Consider the following 21,002-nt stretch of genomic DNA (forward strand, 5'->3'; position numbering starts at 1 on the left):
AGAGGTGAAATCAAAAACATAGGACTTTGTTGGTGTTTAACAGGGGGAGTGGGGGGGTGGGGGGGGGGGGGTGGTGTAGGCCAGTCAACCAATAGATAATTAGGGGTCAAGTTATATGAACTGAAACCTCTTTTGTTGCAACGCTACTTCCCCAATGCTGTTTGAACATGTGGCTGCAGTCATGTCATGCTCAGCAGGACTGCCGGACTCCAGCTGTGCTCAAGAGGAAGTAACAAGATGCTCTAAAAAGAAAAGACAACTTACACCACATGGCGATGCAAAGAGACAGTTGAAAATTCACACACCTGCTCTTGACTCTGACTTCTTTGTGCTAAATTATTAATGCCAATGCTAATGCCAGCAAGAAAACCATTTTTTACATGCTGCTGCTGTTGCTGTTACTCCAAAGTAATATTAAAGTAATATATTTTACCAAGAGCAGCTTCGAACCCTGGTCTCCCTCATGAATGAATAGAGATCAATGGTGATTTCTGAAACTCCACAAATTTATCATCATCATGCTTAAATGGTGATTTCTAAAACTCCACAAATGTAATATAGAGTTGTAGGTACAGCAGGCTCTGTTGCAATCTTGTGTTCAACCTAGATTTGAATAATGAAATTGGGCAATTGGGATAAAAATAACTGTTCACTTTAAATACAGGTAGCCCTTAAAAAATATTTCAACACTGTTTGATAATTTAAAAAAAAACAATCACTGCAACACCTACCTTTAATAATACACTTTCAGGCAGAACTTAAGAAAGTTTCTTTATAAGCCGTAACAACTCAAGACACTTACTTCAGACAGTGGGATAAGATTACTAATTTGTGGCCACTTTTAGAAGTAATCTAATTCTTGACTTGCCCCATCACGCTGAGTGGCACTACTTTAATTTGAAACACTAAATCAAACCCATTATGTTAAGAATGCGTTGTGCTGCACGCATTACCTAAAAAGGCACTGGACAGACCATTCATTACTTTTCGATAACGATCATTAATGGAAGACAGAGTCATTAGGATGTGGAGAAAATTCTATGAATATATTTACCAGGTATAGCTTGTATATACATACACTGTATATAATTCTGATCCAAGCTATTCCTGCAAAACTCCTGACACGGCAAACCCTCACTGATCCCAACTAACTCCTGATTCAGTCTCTTCTGATACAACAGTCCTATTACATACCCAAGAAATACATGTTGCTGAGCCAGGTACGATAAATAATGCATCCGATAGGGTTGTGATTTGTTTTTGACAGTGGGATTTAAAGGAAAGCAGCAGCCAAAAATAAATAGAAATAAGAGCAACTATATATTTCTGAAATTTGGTGAACCTGCCAGTGGTTTGATCTGGTGATATAGATTTTTTTTTGTCTTCGAGAGACTGAGAAGTCAAATGATGGGCATTAGGTGCATGATTTTTATTGGTTGCTACTATGTTGTCAGGGCTGAGTGTTCAGGAAGAGTGTTTTAATGGATTTGCTGTGATTGGTTTGTTTTAATTGCCCTGGTGGCTGTATAATCATTTTCAGCAGCATGCGAGTCAATGGGACCTTGCAAAAGTGCCAGTAGTTGTTTACAATTTTTAACAATGTACTAGCCATAAAGGAAACAAAGCTTTACAAAAATTACCCTTCATGGACTGAATGATGTTGTTCCTCCTAACCCGTGTATGTGAATTATATTCCACATGAGAGCCATTGTTTTACAGAGACCAAGTAATCCATTTTAATTCTGTAGGACTTTATTTTTACTGGTGCTTTGAGGATTGTGTTCCACAATTGGGCCCACTGGTTAATGCTGAATAAAGAAGTCAACTTCTATTTTCATGACGTAAGATTACAGGATTATTAGCATTTGTTTGGCTAGGGGGCTATCTTATTCTGCAATTCCATTCATTTTCCGCATAACAATGTAAGTCAGTTTTCTTGCTCATAAAGTACTGATGGAACCGTCATTGTCAAGATTTTCCTTGCAACTGGTGCAAACTGAGCATTCTAGCAAAATTGGACCCAATGACCTCTTATGGCGCTGTTCAATGAACAAGATGTGCCAATCTTACAAGGCAAAATCACTTCCTCCACCCCTCCAAATACTACTCTAGTGAAAGCTGAGCTGCTGCCAAGTGGCATCTCCCTGCCACATGGCAGGTATGGTATCTTGAAAACCTGCTTGCATCAGATCTTACAGTAGATCTGACTCGGGTGCACTCTAAGTCATCTTTTGTTTCTTTGTGCACAGAATTCCTATAGCTCCGAGTGCTATTTCCTTTTGGACTAATACAATTCATCAAAAAAAAAATGTAATGAAACTGAAGGGAACCATTATCCATCATTCACAACAGGTTATAAATTACATTTGGTCACAGCAGTTAAAATATAGTCTTCATGCTGACTAAATATAGTCAACTTAAACTTGACTGAGAAGACCCTTATAAGGGAATTGAATACATGATGAGGTATCAACCGGTTCCCTCTTCAGCATGCCAATAGAAAGTTGTTCACTGGTATTTAACATCCAGCAGTAATTTTAGAATCCATAACGAATCAGAGGAACAAAAGCAAAATACTGCGGATGCTGGAATCTGGAATAAAAACAGAAAAATGCTGGAAATCTCAGCAGGTCAGGCAGCATCTGTGGAGAGGAAGCAGAGTTAATGTTTCGGGTGGAACAACCCAACAGTTCAAACTGTGATCGAATAGTAATAACGGCTCCATCTTTACTATATCAAGGCATGAAACAGAAGGCCGAGTGAAGGACTCGACCTCTAGTCTCAACCATTATTATTTAATTGCAGCGCTCTCTGAGAATTTCCCCCTGCTACTGTTAGTGAATGTTCAGACAAAGATAAAGCTGACTATTCAGGAACGTAACATTGAAGGACTTTCAGTTATATAGGGAGACTGGAGAGGCTGAGATTGTTCTCCTTGGGGCAGAGAAAATTAAAGAGAGATTAACTAGAAGTGTTCAACATTATAAGGGTTTTTGATGGAACAAATAGGAAGAAACTAGTTCCACTGGCAGGATAACTTGGAGACACAGATTTAAGGCAAAAGAACCCGTGGAGAATATTTTTTACCCAGCGAGTTATGATAATCTGGAATGCAGATTCAATAGTATGTTTTAAAAGGGAATTGTATATTGAAGGGGGAAAAGTTGCAGGACTATAGGGAAAGACCAGAGGAGTGGGACTAATTGGACAGCTCTTTCAAAGAGCCAGCACAGAAATGATGGGCCGCATAGTCTCTGTACTATTTGAATCTATGATTCTTCATTTTGTGTTTAGCAACATCCTCAAAGTATAATGTCAACCAGATGCAATGAAAAACTCTCATAGCATACACTGGTTATGTGTTTAAACTCTGAACAAAGAAAATCTATTTTCCTAATTTTCTACATTGCTATGCCCTCTTTCTGTGTGATGATGATCAAGTTAAAGAAGAAAAAGCTTGCATTTACATATAGTTAATACAATTAAATGTTAACTGTACTCAATCTAACAGCAGTTTTTGAGTTATGGACTTGTGTCAACATTAAGTTCTATTTATAGTGTGTTTAATGTAGAAAAATATTTCAAGGCACTTTACGAAGCATCATCAGACAAAGCATTGACACCGAACCAAAGGAGGAGATATTAGGAGGGGTGACTAAAGCTTGGTCAAAGAGCTAAGTTTTACAGATGGACTTTAAAAAAAGAGAGAGGTGAAGCAACAGAGAGATTCAGGGAGGGAATTCCAGAGTTTAGGTTCTAGGTGGCTAAAGGCAGGACCGCCAATGGTGGAAGGGAGTGGGGGATACATGAGGTCAGAATTGGATGAATGCAGAGGTGTCGGAGGGTTGCAAGGCTGGGAAAGGTTAGAAAGACAGGGAGGGGCAAGGCCATAAAAGGATTTGAACACAAGGAAGTGTGCCCCGAGAAGTAGATGCCGCATGGTCAAACTCTTCTTTCACAGAAATGTATATAGCCATAAGAGTGGAGGAGACATCCATCTCGATAGAATCTAAAGCTGGGTGCAAAATTGGGCCATGAATTCAAAATTGTTTTGACAGGAACTAAGCTTAGCTCCCAAGATATCTCGATGGTACTGAGACAGAACTGACAATGCTTTTCCTCATACCAAAGGATTTATTTTGCAGTAACTTCTTATAACAGCCTGACAGAAACTATATACACAACAGCAAGTTTAGAAAACCGATTGATAAACGTTTACTTCATATGGTCATCAGAAATATTTGGCTTGAATACCTGACATTTGTGCAGATAAAGTGCCCAATAGGCGCTACCCTGATCATCGCGAGCCTGCAAATCAACTGACATATGTACCAAAATTCTGTGCATGAAAACTTTCAAAGATGCAGTGGCCGAAATTGCTCCTCAAAGAGGTGGTAATGGGGCAGAAATGAGCTTCCGTGCACTCTCTCCAGTGATCGGGACATTGCCCTCGGGATTTTCTGAGGCAGGGAAGGTATCCACCCTGCTCCTGTGCTAAAGGCAGTAATGACATCATTAGAGTGCACACCGCCTGGTCCCTACCCTGGAAGCGACATTGCCCTCAAACAGTCGATCGACCGCTTATCGGTGCCCCCGACAGCTTTGTAAAGTGGGATGCTGCCAGTGGCTGGGGGGGGGTGCTTCTGCCCTTAAAGGGGAAGGCATACCGCCATGGCCGGCATTTTAATTGTCGGACGACTCTGCAGTCGGCCCGACAATGGCGGCCACGGGTTCGGCCGGGCCACCAACAGGCAGCCTGGCACCCCCTCTTAGATGCCAGGCCACTGGCCCGGCCGAAGCTCTCCCTGGTGCTCCAGTGGGCGCCAAGTAGGCCTTGCAGCATCCCTCCCCTTTAAGTGAAGAGGAGAGACGTGGTGACGCACAAGCGTCGCTGATGACTGACAGTTTCGGAGACTCCGTCCCGCCTCCTCTTCTGCCCCTCATGATCGATCTTCTGCTCTCCGCCTCACTTCCGCCACCATTATGACCGACTTCCGCTCCGTTCGAAAGAAAATGACAAACAGCTGAATTTCGTGCAAGAGGCCACCTCATCCACCACGCCAATGAAAACACAACAAAAGAGGTAGGTGCGTCCCATTTCCGGCGGCGGTGAATTTTGGTCCCACAATCTTTTTTAACATTTGGACCAGAGTATCAGTATTGATAATAGTGTAGGTTCAACTATTTTAAGCGATTGCTATAATCGTTTATCTCCTCATTCTCACCAGCAGACAGAAAATGCTCCATTACTGTGGCTATAAATTCAATTGCAGGATTTAATCTTGCTGGTGTAGGGAACCAGAGGCAAATGAAGGAAAGCATGCAAACTGTCCAAGGACATGCATGGAGGCGGCAGTCAATTGAATTCATCTAAAACATTAGCAGTCCTCTGGGTTTTCATACAGACAGTGGTGTTTATCAGCTACCAATCCTATTCCTTTCAATTTTGATCTTTAAATAGCCTCATAACATCTGTCTAGTATGGTAAAATCCATCTGCAACTTTCTTAGTCCCAGAGGTCTTTATCCTAATACAGGTATCGAGATTCAACTGCAATTTGTTTATTATTGGAATGAACATTTGGTGGTCAATATAACTGGCTAGTCAGCGGAAGGTACGTGAGTTAAAATCAAAGTACTCCATTCACTGTTCTTTTAACACCCTGCAGCTGTCTGAATAATATAAGACCCCAAAAGCCATTTTTCCTCCCAGTGGGTAGAAAATCCTTTGTGGACACTCTGCTCAGTAGAAACTGTTAGACCACAAGCAGCGAACCACCGAAGGTTAGAAAACTTATTTTTGTGGGGGCCAGAAAGAGGAGTGTTGACCTGTCTTGCTCCGGGGCTGCCCCATGTTGCATGCTCCAAATCCAGTGAGAAGCTTCTGGACACCTATTTGGCGTGGGCAGCTCGGCATCTCCACTTACAGGTGGCATAGCTGTTAAAATGGGTCAGAGCTCTCACTGCACCTCCTGGATGATCAACCTGTGTGTTCTGTCCTGCAGTTAAAATTCTCTCTGTTGACTTTTGCCCTGTACTGGCACCATGGATTTAATTTAAAGCCTTTTACAGTACTGTAATTTTACAGTGAGCACCTTGGAATGCTTTACTATGTTAAAGGCACTATATAAACACAAGTTGTCATTATTGTATGGAAGAAAACATCGTCCTAATGCTCTGTGGATCCATCCGCCTCCCTCCCTTCACAACATTCTGCTGGCTCAACTTTGTAGATGAGCCAAGTAGTGAAATGTTTTGGTCCTCTGGCCAGCTTAATTGGGTGAGCGGTGTGATCACACTGCTCTTCACTCAGCCAATGAACAACATACCCTCTCGTTTTTGAACAATTTGGATCAACTTCCAAATTAGATTTCCTGATAACTGAAGCTATTGCAACAGCCCTGTGCTTTATTCTCTCAAGGGTAAGATGTAATTCCTATGGTTTTCTTTCCAGATGAGGATCTAACCATTGTTGATTTTTTTTTGAAGATTATCATCATTTTGATTTGTATTCAGTGCCAATGCAACACAATTACTTGTTTGCGTTTTCTGATAAGTGCTCTCTATTCCATTCGATTTTGGTTCCTTGCTTCTATACTAAACATTTAACATTTGCCGACATTGAATACATTTGCCATAAAACAAAACTATTTAAGTGTTGATCCTTTCAGGTTACATATCTCAACAAGACATTTTATACCACTGACATGGCTTTTAATCCAATGGAATATATAGAAATTAGAACCAGCCATGCCAGTCCACGGCTTGTTCTGTATTCTTTTATTACTGTCATTGTGAATTGTCCTCTATTTATACCACAAATGTGTAAGAAAGACAGATTGCATTTATATAGCACCTTTCACGACCACCGGACATCCGCAATACAGACAATTAAGTACTTTTTGAAGTGTAAATGTTGTAATATAGGAAACGTGGCAGCCAATTTGCGCTCAGCAAGTTCCCACAAACAGCAATGTGATAATGACCAGATAATCTATTTTTGTGATGTTGATTGAGGGATAAATATTGGCCAGGTCACAGGGGATAATTCCCCTGTATAACAGGAAAAGTATATCCCAAGTTCCATATTTTATGCGATTCACATTTAAATAGCTTAGGGTGAAAATAATAACGTTGTAACTTGTAGCTCTGAATTCTTCTGAAATGTTGGTGCAGACTGAAATTTAATTCCATTACTACAAGGTAATTAAAAGGAATTGAGAATCAAGCAAATATCATATACACAGTTCTGATTGGTAGATTGAAAATGGCACCAAACTAATGTCAATGTCCAGATTGTCCATGAAACACTTATGTTTTGCTGCTATGGTATGTAACATCAATTAAATTACAGTTAAACTTCTTATTCACACTTGTCTGTAAGTATATTTTTAATGGAAAAATATTTACAGAATACTCTGTCACCCCATGTGTTCAGTCATGCGGGTTCTTCCATGTAATGTACACACTTTTAATTGACTTAATGTAATAACTACACTATCCACCATGTGTTAAAAGAATGAACATTCAGTATACCATAATTAAAACTTCATACAAGTTAGATTAGCTATCAACTGTCGAGTAGATTTCTCAGGTCAGCCAATATTGTAAAAATATAAATCAGATCTGTGGCATGATTTATCAAAAATGCACTGGCAGTGGAAAGCTTTGGCCAATGCACATCAGAAAATCACGGCAATTTTCCGAAATGTGCTGGCAGCAGATGAGATCCACAGCTGCCAGATTGTACTTGGAAAATTACTCCCATATGCTTGACTTAATATTAAGGATTAATCTTATTTTACTATGGTTAGATAATTGAAAATTGCCAACAAAGGGTTAACAGATTATAAACTTAAACACCCAATACTATTTAAAGTCATTCCATATGTGAGGTGCAATCTCTGTAATATCGGGCCTAAATCTATTAATTCAAGAACAATCCCTTTGTAGAAGATTGAATTATTTTAACCCCTTATTTATTCCTCACACATATTATATTTGAATCTTTGAGGAAGTAGCAAATTGCCTCAACCCTATCCTGTATTTCTTAAATTTTTACTCATTATCATTTTGCATTCAGACCCAAGAAGAATTGTTTTGGATCCTAATTCTACAAAATCAATTCCTACTCACAGAATTACCAATAATTCTCATGCCTCGCCTTCAAATATTTATGCAGATAGTTTAACAGTGTAGTTAGGAGATTTGGTTAGGGAATTGATGACCTGGTGAATGCTAATCGTTTGATTCCACTCATGCGTAGGCTCTGCCTCATACTGTTTCATAATTAGCTTTTGTTCGTAAGTGGTGGATCTAGTCAAAAAGTAACACTCAACTCTCAACTGCAGAGAATTTAAACTCTTCAGAAGTCTTATATATTTAAATTAACATATTCAGGAACCTTGGGGTGGAAATTTAATTGGTTAGCGGCACCTGTTCCCTAACACCGCACTGTCAGCGCCTGCCGCGAACTTCAGTGAAGGTTTAACGACGGTGCTGACAACTGCCCTTGCTAGCGCTCCTCCTCCTCCTCCTCCAACAGTCACAATGGTCCTGCCACCTAGGATTCCCGCCCAAAAACACTTCACCTTACTATGTCTCTCTCTATTCCTTCAAAATTCCTTCCATTTCATCACACCTTTTATCTCCCCCACCACCCTCGTCAATTTACTCTTTTGCCTGCAGTAGCACCTGATGCGGAGACCGGCGGGGGAAAGCAGTCGGTCCAGTGACGACCCCGGGGCGATATCGTCCAGAGTGCACGGTAAGTGCTGGCATTTCAGTTTGTAAACTTTTATTTATTTGTTGAAGTAGTGGGGAAGTGTGGGTGAAGTTTATTGACATTTTCATCAGGATTTTTTCATTCATCTTCAGGCGCTAGGATACCGGCATCCTAGCGCCAAAAATTGAGTCGGCCTCCTGCGCTATCGCTCCGTTAGCAACCAAAGAGGAGTGTGGAACGCTTCTCTTTGCGCTCCACTCTCCTCTTGGGGCGATACAACTAGATATCGCACTTTGAGGCGGTAGACATCGCCCGGCGCTAAAGGTAGCGGCCCGGCGGTGTCACCGACCCAAAGTGGGCCATACCGAATTTCAAGCCACAAATTTTTCATTGTCTAGTTTTACACAGACAGGTGTACAATCTAGAGAGATACAGTGTTTAAAATGCTATTTTAAATAATACTTTGAGTTATCCAAAAGAATATAGTTAATGCAGTGTTACTAATGCATTGCACATTTTATGTTTCCAAGGTTGTAACTGGATCCCGGGCATCTTTGAACATAACTTTTGTGATTTAGCTTCTGCATTATTGAACCAGAACTACTACATAATCCACAAGTCTGTGGACCTTGCTATTTCCCAGACAAAAGTCCAGCCCACCCATCACCATTGCTCTTACTAAGCTCAACTAGTTTCTTGACCCCTATCAAATTAACTTCAAGATCCTTGTCCTGATTTTCACATTTTCCCATGGAGTCACTCCACTCTTCCACTCGTGATTACTGCTTGTTCCTCAATCCAACCATCACAATGGTCCTGGCCACCTAGGATTCCCGCCCAAAAACACTTCCCCTCACTACGTCTCTTCCTATTTCTTCAAAATGCCTTCCATTTGACCACACCTTTGATCTCTGCTGCCACCCTTGTCGAATTTCCTTTTTATTTTCAGTGCTTCCTTCCTTCATCTTCCTTCCTCTTGATGAATATGTAAAGGTATTTCTTTCATCATCATCATAGGCAGTCCCTCGGAGTCGAGGATGACTTGCTTCCACACGAAAAATGAGTTCTCAGATGACTCAAGAGCCCAATGCGGGGCCTACAGACTCTGGCACAGGTGGGCAAACGGTGGTTGAAGGAACGGGTGGGTGGGGTGCCTGGGTTGCTGTACGCTGCTTCTGCTCTCGATGCTTGGCTTCAGCTTGCTCCCGGCGAAGAGACTCGAGGTGTTCAGCGCCTTCCCGGATGTTTTTCCTCCATTTTGGGCGGTCTTGGGCCAGGGATTCCCAGATGTCGGTGGGGATGTTACATTTTTTCCAGGAGGCTTTGAAGGTGTCCTTGAAGCATTTCCTCTGCCCACCTGGAGCTCGCTTGCCGTGTCGGAGCTTCGAGTAGAGCTAATAAAGGTATTTCTTTATTGGAAGAAGCACTATATAAATGCAAGTTGTTGAAGTTAGTGCAGTTGGATAATTTCTCACTTATTTTTACTCATAGTTAAATAATATTTACACAGAATAGTGATTATCAGTAACTACATTAAGTTATAACAGACCAAAAGCGAAGGAGCAACTCCAATCTTTCTCATTGAGAATCAAAATATGGAGAGACTGCAACGCGTGTGGATCCATAACTTTGTTTACTTCCTACTGTGGTGCTTTAACTACAAGGCCTGGTTCCATTCTACATCTCTTCAAAAGAAAATGTCCCAATGGAAGTAGTGATCCCCAATGTTCCTTACCACCAACATAAAACCTATACCAACCATCAGCAAGGTTGTACATTAAATCAAACAGTATAGAGACGCCTATTTCCTCTGTCCCTCATTATCTCAGCGAAACTGGGCTGGGTATGGCACTGAGCCCCTTGGTCACACAACAGAAGATGGCTGCAATATTTCATTAAAACTCTTATATGTATTTGTTATGAAGTAGAACTGAGACATTCTTATCTCGTCTTTATTATCCATCTATTAAGTGAAATTCACTATTATATGTATTGGGTAGTGTCAGAAGAATATTCTTCATTTATGAGAAACCTGTATGTTTTTAATCACAGATTCAAAAAAAAACCCCCATCAAATTTGCACTTTCCCAGCATCTGCAATGTCAGAATCATCTTAAAAGAATGAATCAAATTTTTTTTTTGGTGTTCTTTCATTCATATGCTCTACATTTTAATGGTTACTTCAAGATATTCTTCAAGAACTCCAAAAGATTTCCATCCATCATTGAAAAATTTTCAAGAGAGCCACAGAAAGTTGCTGGCTCATTTGCCAGACTATACTGTGTCTCTCTATGTGGATGACAAGCCTTCTTTTGATTCATTCATGGGATGTAGGCGTTGCTGGCAAGGCCAGCATTTATTGCCCACCCCTAATTGCCCTTGAGAAGGTGGTGGTGAGCCTCCTTCATGAATCGCTGCAGTCCATGTGGTGAAGGTACTCTGACTTTACTGTTAGGGAGGGAGCAGCCAGGATTTTGATCCACCGATGATGAAGGAACAGTGATATATTTCCAAGTCAGGATGGTGTGTGACTTGGAGTGGAACTTGCAATTGGTGGTGTTCCCATGCACCTGCTGTCCTTGTCGTTCGAGATGGTAGAGGTTGCGGGTTTGGGAGGTGCTGCCGAAGATGCCTTGGCAGTGCATCTTGTAGATGGTACACACTGCAGCCACTGCCTTCAAGGTTGGAATGCATCAATTAACTCAGTGAGTTTCTTTAGAGTTGAAACATTAAGAGCTAATTTCTCAGGACCTCCAGGAGGCTCCTCAGAAGCAAGGATGATCTTTCTTCTTCGCGAAAACTGTCCAAGGAATAGCACTAAGACCTTTATCTCTTTCATACTGAGCTACGAAAGTTAAAGTTACTTGTATTATTTACTCGTTTTAATTTCAAGGATCTATTAACATTACTTTCTTCACCATATTGTCTGCTACCTGTCTTGTGGACAATTTATCATTGGGTAATTTTGCACAGCCAGATTTTTTTTCTCAGATTTTTTTTTTTAAAAGGATGCTCCTCACACTTCCACTTTCTCCAGTCACAGTTTTGAATCACGTTTAAGATGCTCAAGATCTACACCACATAATTGCATGATCAGCCATGATCATATTGAATGGTGGTGCCGGCTTGAAGGGCCGAATGACCTACTCCTGCACCTATTTTCTATGTTTCTATGAAAGGTTGATTGTGTTCACGACTTATAATATTGAAACTTTAGGCATGCACCCTGTGCTCAATGTAAAACCATTAAAGTTCTGCTCCCAAAACAATCCCTTTCTGCAAAGGTTATTCATTTCAAGGATTATATGCTGCTGAAGATTAACCTCAGTAGTTCTTCATTGTACCCAAGCACCCAGACATCAAAAGATTTCTTAACTCTTCTTGGAACCATCAGTTGTGCTGTAAGCAGGTGCTTGTTCTATCCATGGTCTTCAGGATGTTTCTATTGTGCCTCAATTTGTGATGACTTTTCTACACCCGTTGAGTCTCGTGTGGCTATTTTGTTTCAATAATATGCAAATAATATGTTTGGAGATTATTCAGTTCCAGTCTCATTTTTCCTGCCTAAATCTTAACTGTTCCTTTGACTAAAATCAGTTACTCAAGTTTTCCATCTTAGCTGATGAGTACAGTTTACTGTAACATAAGATGAGATAAAACTCTGGGGTTCAACAAATTTATTGCAAATCCACTGAGCGCAATAAAATTCAGGAGATTTCTACTTCCTCACAACTCACAGTATCTCCACAATTACATTGTCAGGTTTTGTAATTTTTGCCTATTTTGCCACAGAATGAGTTTGAACTATTTTACATTAAAATACTATCATTTAGTTTAATTTTGCTCTCAGGCAGTTAAACTCTGAACAGCAGTTCAGGGAGATGTGATTTGGAAACCAAATGAAGCAGCTATCCAGATTGCTTATGATGAAGGAAATTCATCGAACAGTCCAGTGATCTTCCACACTTATTACTGTTGGGATAGGCCAGTTTATTTGAGCTCAGTGGGGGTTAGTTGCCAGGGAACCTTAACCAGTTTAATTGCTAACCCCAGACAGAGAAGGGAGTCAGAGGTCAAAGTGCCAACATCATGTCAGGTAGGCAAAACAAGGACAAGGACAAGTATACATAATGGTTTGGAGAAGCGTGGTAATGTCAGGGCAGACAGCCTGACCTACCGAGAGAGAGCTTTCTAATGTTAAACTCCCGAACTGGTCGGAATCAGAGGGATGATTAACCAAGAAGGTGATATTTAGGCTGCTAATAGGGAGTGCATGCCGTTTTTTTTTCTACAAAATGAGAACATAAGAACATAAGAAATAGGAACAGGAGTAGGCCATCTGGCCCCTTGAGCCTGCTCCGTCATTCAGTAAGATCATGGCTGATCTGATCTTGGCCTCAACTCCACTTCTCTGCCCTCTCCCATAACCCTTAACTCCCTTATCATTCAAAGATCTATCTATCTCGACCTTAAATATATTCAATGACCCAGCCTCCACAGCTCTCTGGGGTAGAGAATTCTAAACTCAGAGAAGAAATTCTTCCTCATTTCTGTTTTAAATGGGCAACCCATTATTTTGAAACTATGCCCCCTAGTTCTACATTTCCCCACGAGGGGAAACATCCTCTCTTTACAAGCCCCCTCAGAATCGTATACGTTTCAATAAGATCACCTCTCAGTCTTCTAAATCCAATGAGTATATGCCCAACCTGCTCAACCTTTCTTCATATGACAACCCCTGAGAAGGGACTCAATCAAGTTGAAGCAAAGTGAGAAGTACTATAACTGTTAAGCTGTATGTTCACTTACTGACTGTAAAGTAAACCAGTTTGATGATTCACACCTGATCTTATCTCATTAAAATATTAATCAGTCTGCTTTAGTATGATTGGAGAAGCGCAAGTTGTCACACATGTTCATATAACACAGGGCTTCCATTGTTATAGTCCTGATACATGCTATCATATGATTATAGTAAAGGGATACTCAAGATGATAAAGAATGCAGAATCTGCTTACAGGAGAGACCAATAACACAGAATACTTAATGCAGAGTTGGAACCTGTAATGGATTTCCTCCGCAATTATATCCCGTCAAGAATTATATTTGTTTCTCATCACTCAAGTGGATTCCCCTTAGGCAGAACAGTCTTAATGTCACCAGTAGTCTTGGTTCAAACAATAAACAAAGTATTTACAGCAGTGAAACAGGCCATTCGGCCCAACAGGTCCATACCGATATTTATGCTCCACATGAGCCTCCTCCCATCTTTCATCTAACCCCATCAATGTAACCTTCTACTCCTTTCTCCCTCATGTGCTTAGCTAGCATCCCTTTAAATGCATTTATGCTATTTGCCTTAACTACTCCTTGTGGTTGTGAGTTCCACATTCTAATCACCCTCCAGGTAAAGAAATTTCTCCTGAATTCCCTATTGGAATTATTGAGCCTACCCAATAAACATACTTATACTATAAGAGGTTTTGTAAGAAAATAAATAGATCGTCATCCAGGAAGACTTTGTGAGGGCTGTTCAATATACAATCTAACCTTGTTTTGACTCATCCCACAAATTATTTTGAAGTAGACAATAACAAGAAAAATTGTAGTACTTCATTTGAAAGAGCACATTCCATAACCTCAGCAAGAGAGTTTCCATATGATTAAGATATAATGTTTTAATGTTCAAGATTTCCATCTTATGGTCTTGAAGGGTCTCCATATCAAACAGACATCTATTTGCCGCAATAAGAACAAGGAATAATATTTATCTAATAATCGTGCTTTGGAGTGAAAATCCTGAAATATGTGAGGCCATATCACCTCATTCCCACTGGATGTTATTGCTCAAAAATAAGACTTGCATTTATATAACACTTTTCACGACTTTGGACTGTCCCAAAGCACAGCCAATGAAGTACTTTTGAAGTGTAGTCACCATTATAATATAGGAAATGCGGCAGCCAATTTGTGGAAAGCAAGGTTCCACTCAAATAATCTGTTTTCAATTATGCTGATTGAGGGATAAATATTGGCCAGGGCACTGGGGATAACTCCCCTGCTCTTCTTTGAAATAGTGCCATGGGATCGTCACCTGAGAAAGCAGGTAGTCAACTTTGTAGTAAGGCTACTGACACAGAATCTCTTCGTCTCTTTCGATAATGCTAAAATCGAGGTATTTACTTACATCACCTATACTCTCAACTTTCCAATAAAGATGTCATTACAATTATTTACACAATAAAGGAAGGGGGTGGGGGGGATATCCAAAACATGTATCTCCCATTTCAAGTCAGCCAGGTCTTAAGAGAAATTTCACAAGCACGGAGAATACAGTTAAGACTCAAGTTCAACTTATCTTCCATCAAAATAAGGGTAGGAGGTACTTTAATGGCAAAAAAAGGGTAAGTCACTCAAATTTCTGAAGAGAATTTAAAACAAAATAAATCCACTATAAAGAATTACAATTGAAACCAACAGCTTCTATAATCTCAAGCTTTCTTTGGGTTGGTGGTGGGATCCCCTATGTCTGAAGTGATGCCATTAATGTGGATGGGATATAATTAATAGAACCACAAAATTACCCTGAATAAATTGTGATGCTGTGAGTATTGTGCAATCAATTCGGAATTCACGCCTGGATACAGTATAGAAATGGCCTAAAGGGTTTTCTAATTTCTACTTTACTATGTGTTGGCAGACCAAGGAAGTCCAGAAATAGGTCACAAATGTTACAGCAGTGAAGATCCACTGATATGTTATGCTGAACACACTTACAACACAAGAGGGTAAATTCAATCAAGTCAAACTCTATTACCTCCATGAATAACACAAAATGAAATTGTACAAAGCAATGTTCTGAACACATGTGCAGAGTAACTACAAATCAGGTTAATCAGCCTCGAAGCTTAAAAAACTTTTGGTTTTAATTACAATGGTCTGAATGTGATCTGGAAATTTCATGTAACATGTATGAAAAAACAGTCTAAGAGATAGATTCCACAAGCAGTTTGCTCCCTAGCGGTACCTCCAAGAATAATTATGGAAAAAATACTGATTAATTATAACCTTGTATTTCAATATTTATTTCATAATGCACTTCTGTACATTCCTGCAAAATGGTGCACATTGATCCTGAAGGGTTCATTAAGAATATATCACACAGTGGTACTGATCTAATTATTATAAATTAAAAATTGCTATCCTTATCAGCCATTCAGACTAAAACAAAGAAGCGAGATCTTAAAACACTCTGGATAATTAAGAAAAACAGAATACCCTTGGGAAATAAATGTGAAATAGACTTCAGCAGTAACAATATTTGCAATATCACACAAGATATTTGTCCATTTATTTTTAAAAGTTCAATAAATTCTAAAAAAAAATTGGAAATGTGTAACAAAATACAAACAGTTAGATTATTTATCTTTTAATTTTTGCAAATTAATTATTTTAAATATTTAAAAAAGATTAAAGTATAATAATTAAATTGCATTGGAATCTCTGCATTGGAGCTGAACTGTCAAATATGATTATTGTCAAATATTACATTAATATCTAATCTTTCTTTTCTGCAGAGAAGTGGAACCATATTTCCTAATAATACATTAATTTAGTTACAAATAGCAGTTTATGACATACACACTACCACCTAAAAGTGTTGATGCTATTCTCAATCTGTAAAACTGTTTGAAAGTTGATGAGATCATTTTTTTTAATGTGTAGTTAATAATGTTCATTTCCTCATTATCAACATAATCCTCGAAACACAAAAATAATTATTTGTGGCTGGGACTTCGGTCAAACTGAATACCTTTCTCCATCTTAATTAACTAGAGAGCAGGTCGAATGCCAGTGAAGGCCTTTGATTTGTATTTCTTCTCAATAATCTCCCAGACTGATCTAGCACTCTTTCTAGTGCAGAAGTATACTGGAAGAGAATTCTTGATGACTGATATTTAATAAACTGACAGATGCCTGCAATGCCAGTATAATTGTTTCACAATAATCCTATCAGTTCAAATGGAATGCAAATATCGTATCAAAACTAAATGAACTGAAAATGTTCCAGTGCTGGGTGTGATAAAGAAAACTCCAGGATTGTAGCTGCGATCCGATCGAAAATAAAGGCTGGCGGCGATGTGCTGCAATGGTATTTTGGAACTCAACCGTTTATCACACTTCACCCTCCAAATACACCCGCCTAACAATAATTCATATGTCAGGAGGCGCATGTTCAATTCACTTCGCTTATAAAACCTCCAAAATACTGGCAATACTTCATTAAAAGAAAGAACAGCTTAATAACCTCATGTTTGTTGAGTAGGAAGCCGCGGATCGGAAGGCTTTGAAAAAAATCTATCTTTTAACACTTTATGGCATGACATGAGGATGGAGTTGGCGCCTGTGTGGAGAGTTAAAAGCCGGCATGGTTATCACAGCCGACGGTCCCATTATCTGCAGCTCATTAGGAAACTGCAGTAAAGCAGCGGCTTCCCGGAGAGCAAAGTATATTCATCCATCCCTCACCTCAGCTCGCAAACCCAAACGGTGCAAGATAGCTTGAAAAATGAAACTTATCTCCCCTTCCCCCAGTTCCCAGCTTTTTTTTGGGGGGGGGGAGGGGGGGAGAAAGAGAAGCCGATAAATAAATCCATTCAGAAACAGAAAAAAATCAAGTCGAACTCACAGATTATTTCCCCTTGGCACCGTTTCCCGATCCTCTCTTAGTTCCCAGATTTTTTTTTTCTCGCGTCTCAGCAAAAAACGCACATCTGCAATTTCAAATCAATTTCCGCCATGGCATTTCACCCCCCCCAGAAATATCCAAAAGGCACGTTCTTCATTCACTCCATCCCTTTCCTCGCGATCGCCGCCTTTTCCGTTCAGCCTCTTTTCCTTTAAAATAAAAATATTCCTTTCTTCTTCCCAAACTCAAAAACGCGTCAGCATTCAGCTGGATTTTTTTCCACCCAATCAATCAGGATCTTTTTAACGTCTTATCCCGAGCCGCTGGTTTCTGAATCCCAACAAACCTCTATTTTGTTTGAAAAAAAACACATACAAATGTTACTCCCAGAATAACTTTTTCTCCTCCACCGAGCTGATTATATTTTCCAATCACAAAGCAGTGCGGTAAGATTTTTTTTCTTCCTCTTGCAGCCTTTTAATTCCTCCCTTTCTTCTTTCTCGCTATCATCTCATCTCGGAGATCAGGTCGCCCACTGTTATCCTGAATTTCATCTCTTTTTACGGATCTCGAGCCTCCAGTACACCACAGGTTTCGATCCCAACCCACTGCGGACAGAGGTCTGTTCCCCCTCTCTTTCAGTTGTAGAACAATCTAATTCCCATCATTCCTCCTTTTTTTCATTCTCTCTATCTTGGCACCGAGAGAGGGAACACAGCCTTAAAACGCGATCCTCTAATTCCCTTCTTTTTTTCTTCCACGCTGAATCCTTCTACTTTCCCCCTCTCTCTCTCTCTCTCTCCCTTTGCAGCTCCTGTCTCACAACACAGGCTCCCACACATCCATCCACAAGTTGATCTCTCCTCTGAACATAATCACTTTGGCTGACACCTTTAAAATGTCAATTAGTTTTCCGAGAGAGGGAGGAGGGGAAAAAAATCCCAAAGAGATCCAAATCAAATCTTCAACCCCTACAACCACAAGGATCTGCGATTCTTGTCAAATGGAAGAAATTCCAGCCCATAGGTTTTCGAATTTTATTTAAATCCAGGATGATCTTCTGTGATCAGGTCTTAAGTCCTCATGCACTTTGCACAGTTGCCAGCTTGCACTCGTTTTTTTTCCCGTTTCACTTTTTTTCTTTCTCTCTCTCCTTGTGATGAAAAAAATGCAATTGCCCAATTACCTCCCATCATCTTAGCACTGATTGGTCAATTGTATTAGCACTTGACGTCAGGCAAGGAGCTTTTTGGCTCACGAACACCGAGCCAGTACTGCCACCTTGCGGGAAATTTCAGCAAGGTGGCAGAAGCTCTCTGCAGAAGGCTTTTCATTTCAGGCTTAAAGAGGACATTCCAAGTTTGTTGAAGTTCCTCGTTTTGTTTAATGCAATTTAAACTGAAAAGATCTGCCGCTGGCATTGAAACCAGTTCCTTCGCTCCCTCAGCTTCCAAGACTTCAGAGACCATTTATTTGTTGCTCAATAGCACCGGACCTCGTATTTCTTCATTAGACAGAGGTGCAACCAAATATATAGATCTGAGGCAGGGAGCATCAGGGCAAACGGCGAGGCCTGAAGTTGCAGGAAGGGATCTGGGATCAAAATCATTTTGGGAGCAAAAATAGGAAGAGGATGGACGACACATTCCCTCATCTCCCAGGCTACCACATACTTTTCATTTTTTAAATATATGCATGAGTAAATTATTAGCAGTGTGCTTGTGGGGGGAGGGGGAGTAAATTATTAGCAGTGTGCTTGTGGGGGGAGGGGGAGTAAATTATTAGCAGTGTGCTTGTGGGGGGAGGGGAGCAGAGGAAGCAAGGAAGGCGATCGAGGGCTAAAGGACAAAGCCTGCAGTTTTTAAATATTTTGTTTTTTGCTTCTTCATTATTGTTCCTTTGACAGATAATCTTTGCACAACATGAAATAATAAAACATTAAACACAATGTTCTGCCTCTGTTAATGCATAATTCTTTTCATGAAATTATTAAATAACTTATTAGCACAGAGGACTGCATGAAATTGGTTGGATCATTGATCAAAGCTTGGGTAATTTCTGCTGGTGGTGATGAGCATGTTGTACAGGGAAGAATCCAAGCTGACGAAGGGTCATCGACCTGAAACGTTAACTCTGTTTTTCTCTCCACAAGTGCTACCTGACCCGCTGAGATTTGCAGCTTTTTCTGTTTTTAGTCCAAGCTGCCTGCAGGGCAAGGTGCTTCATATAACGGTATTGCCAAGTGAGTCTATTCCATCCAAAAACTTGTGTCAATGATCTTCCTCACTATTCAGTAATACTATTGTCAGTTTGTAAGATACTAAAGCAGAGCAGTCCAACCGAGATTTGGACATAGCTGACAGTAAAATGACAAGCTGGTAGAACGATTTCTTGTCACTGATATCAAGTGTAATCTGTACATCTGTGCCGATAAATCAGTTTCACAATTTTTTCTGTGCTGGCTTCAAATCTAACTATTGTGGTCAGGTGCATGGAACAGGAAACATACTGTGGCTTATGGATTCCACATCCAAGGCAACTTCTGCTTAAAAATGTAAAAGTAGCAAAAGCAAAGAAAGAAAGTTAAGATGTCATTAGGACAGGACCTTCAGAAAATCAGACAGAAAGAAAACCACATTTTGACTTTCTGATTAGAACATGAGAAAATATTGAGATGATGGATTCACTATGGTAAACTAAAAATGAATGATTTTTAGCAGAACAGAGGTATCAATGGGGCATATAAATGAGTAAAGTTGTAAAGTGTTCATTTTTAGGGTACTCATTTATCCCTGGATTACCCTTGTATGGTTCTAATGCTGCCAAAGCATCTCTCGTAAATGGCTTTGCCTTCTTACCCAGGGTTTCAGCCTCAGTCTTCTCCTTTTCCTTATTTACTTACTGCTCCTCAGTGACATCATAAGTGACACAGGTTTTGTTTCCGCATGTATCCCTACCTCTCCACCATTTCCCTTGATTCCATGACCTTAATGCTGCCAGATTGCATGTCCAATGTTAAGTCATGGATGAGCCAGAATTTCCTGCAATTCAGCACTGTGAGAACCAAAGCCATCTTATTCAGCTCCTGCCAAAAATTCCATATGCTTGCCTCTGATTCCATCTCCTTCACTAACCTTCACCAAGAAAGAGGTGTGATCCAATTGAAATATATAAAATTCTAAAGGGGCTTGACAGGGTTAATGCTGAGAGGATGTTTCCCCGGGCCGGAGAATCTAGAACATAGGGTCACAGTCTCAAAATAAGGGGCCGGCTATTTAGGACTGAGATGAGGAAAAATGTCTTCACTCAAAGGGCTGTGAATCTTTGGAATTCTCTACCCCAGAGAGCTGTGGATGCTCAGTCGTTGAGTATATTCAAGACAGAGATTGATACATTTTTGGGAACGTAGGAAATTAAGGGATATGGGGATAGTGCAGGGAGGTGGAGTTGAGGTCGAAGATTAGCCATAATATTGAATGGCACAGCAGGCTCGAAGATCAAGTGACCTACTCCTATTTCTTATGTTCTTATGTTCTATTCATTGAGGCTGCACAAGAATGAGTGCAACCTCAGTGTCATGCTCAACCTA

At 40.1% G+C, this 21,002-nt stretch overlaps 1 protein-coding gene across 6 annotated transcripts in view; it reads right to left on the reverse strand.

Moving 5' to 3' along the window:
- LOC139280134 (leucine-rich repeat-containing protein 4C-like) overlaps positions 1-21,002 on the reverse strand; it is a 1,057,670-nt gene that overhangs the window by 103,811 nt on the left and 932,857 nt on the right. The window contains exon 1 of one of the 6 annotated variants that reach the window (XM_070899662.1): positions 17,414-18,557. The exons of the other annotated variants lie outside the window; for them this stretch is intronic. The gene's annotated coding sequence lies outside the window, so the exon portion shown is untranslated. Of the gene's footprint in view, positions 1-17,413; positions 18,558-21,002 lie in introns of those variants that run through there. 6 annotated transcript variants of the gene reach the window in all.

The sequence above is a fragment of the Pristiophorus japonicus genome, chromosome 14, assembly GCF_044704955.1.
Source record: "Pristiophorus japonicus isolate sPriJap1 chromosome 14, sPriJap1.hap1, whole genome shotgun sequence".
Classification (NCBI taxonomy): Eukaryota; Metazoa; Chordata; class Chondrichthyes; family Pristiophoridae; genus Pristiophorus; species Pristiophorus japonicus.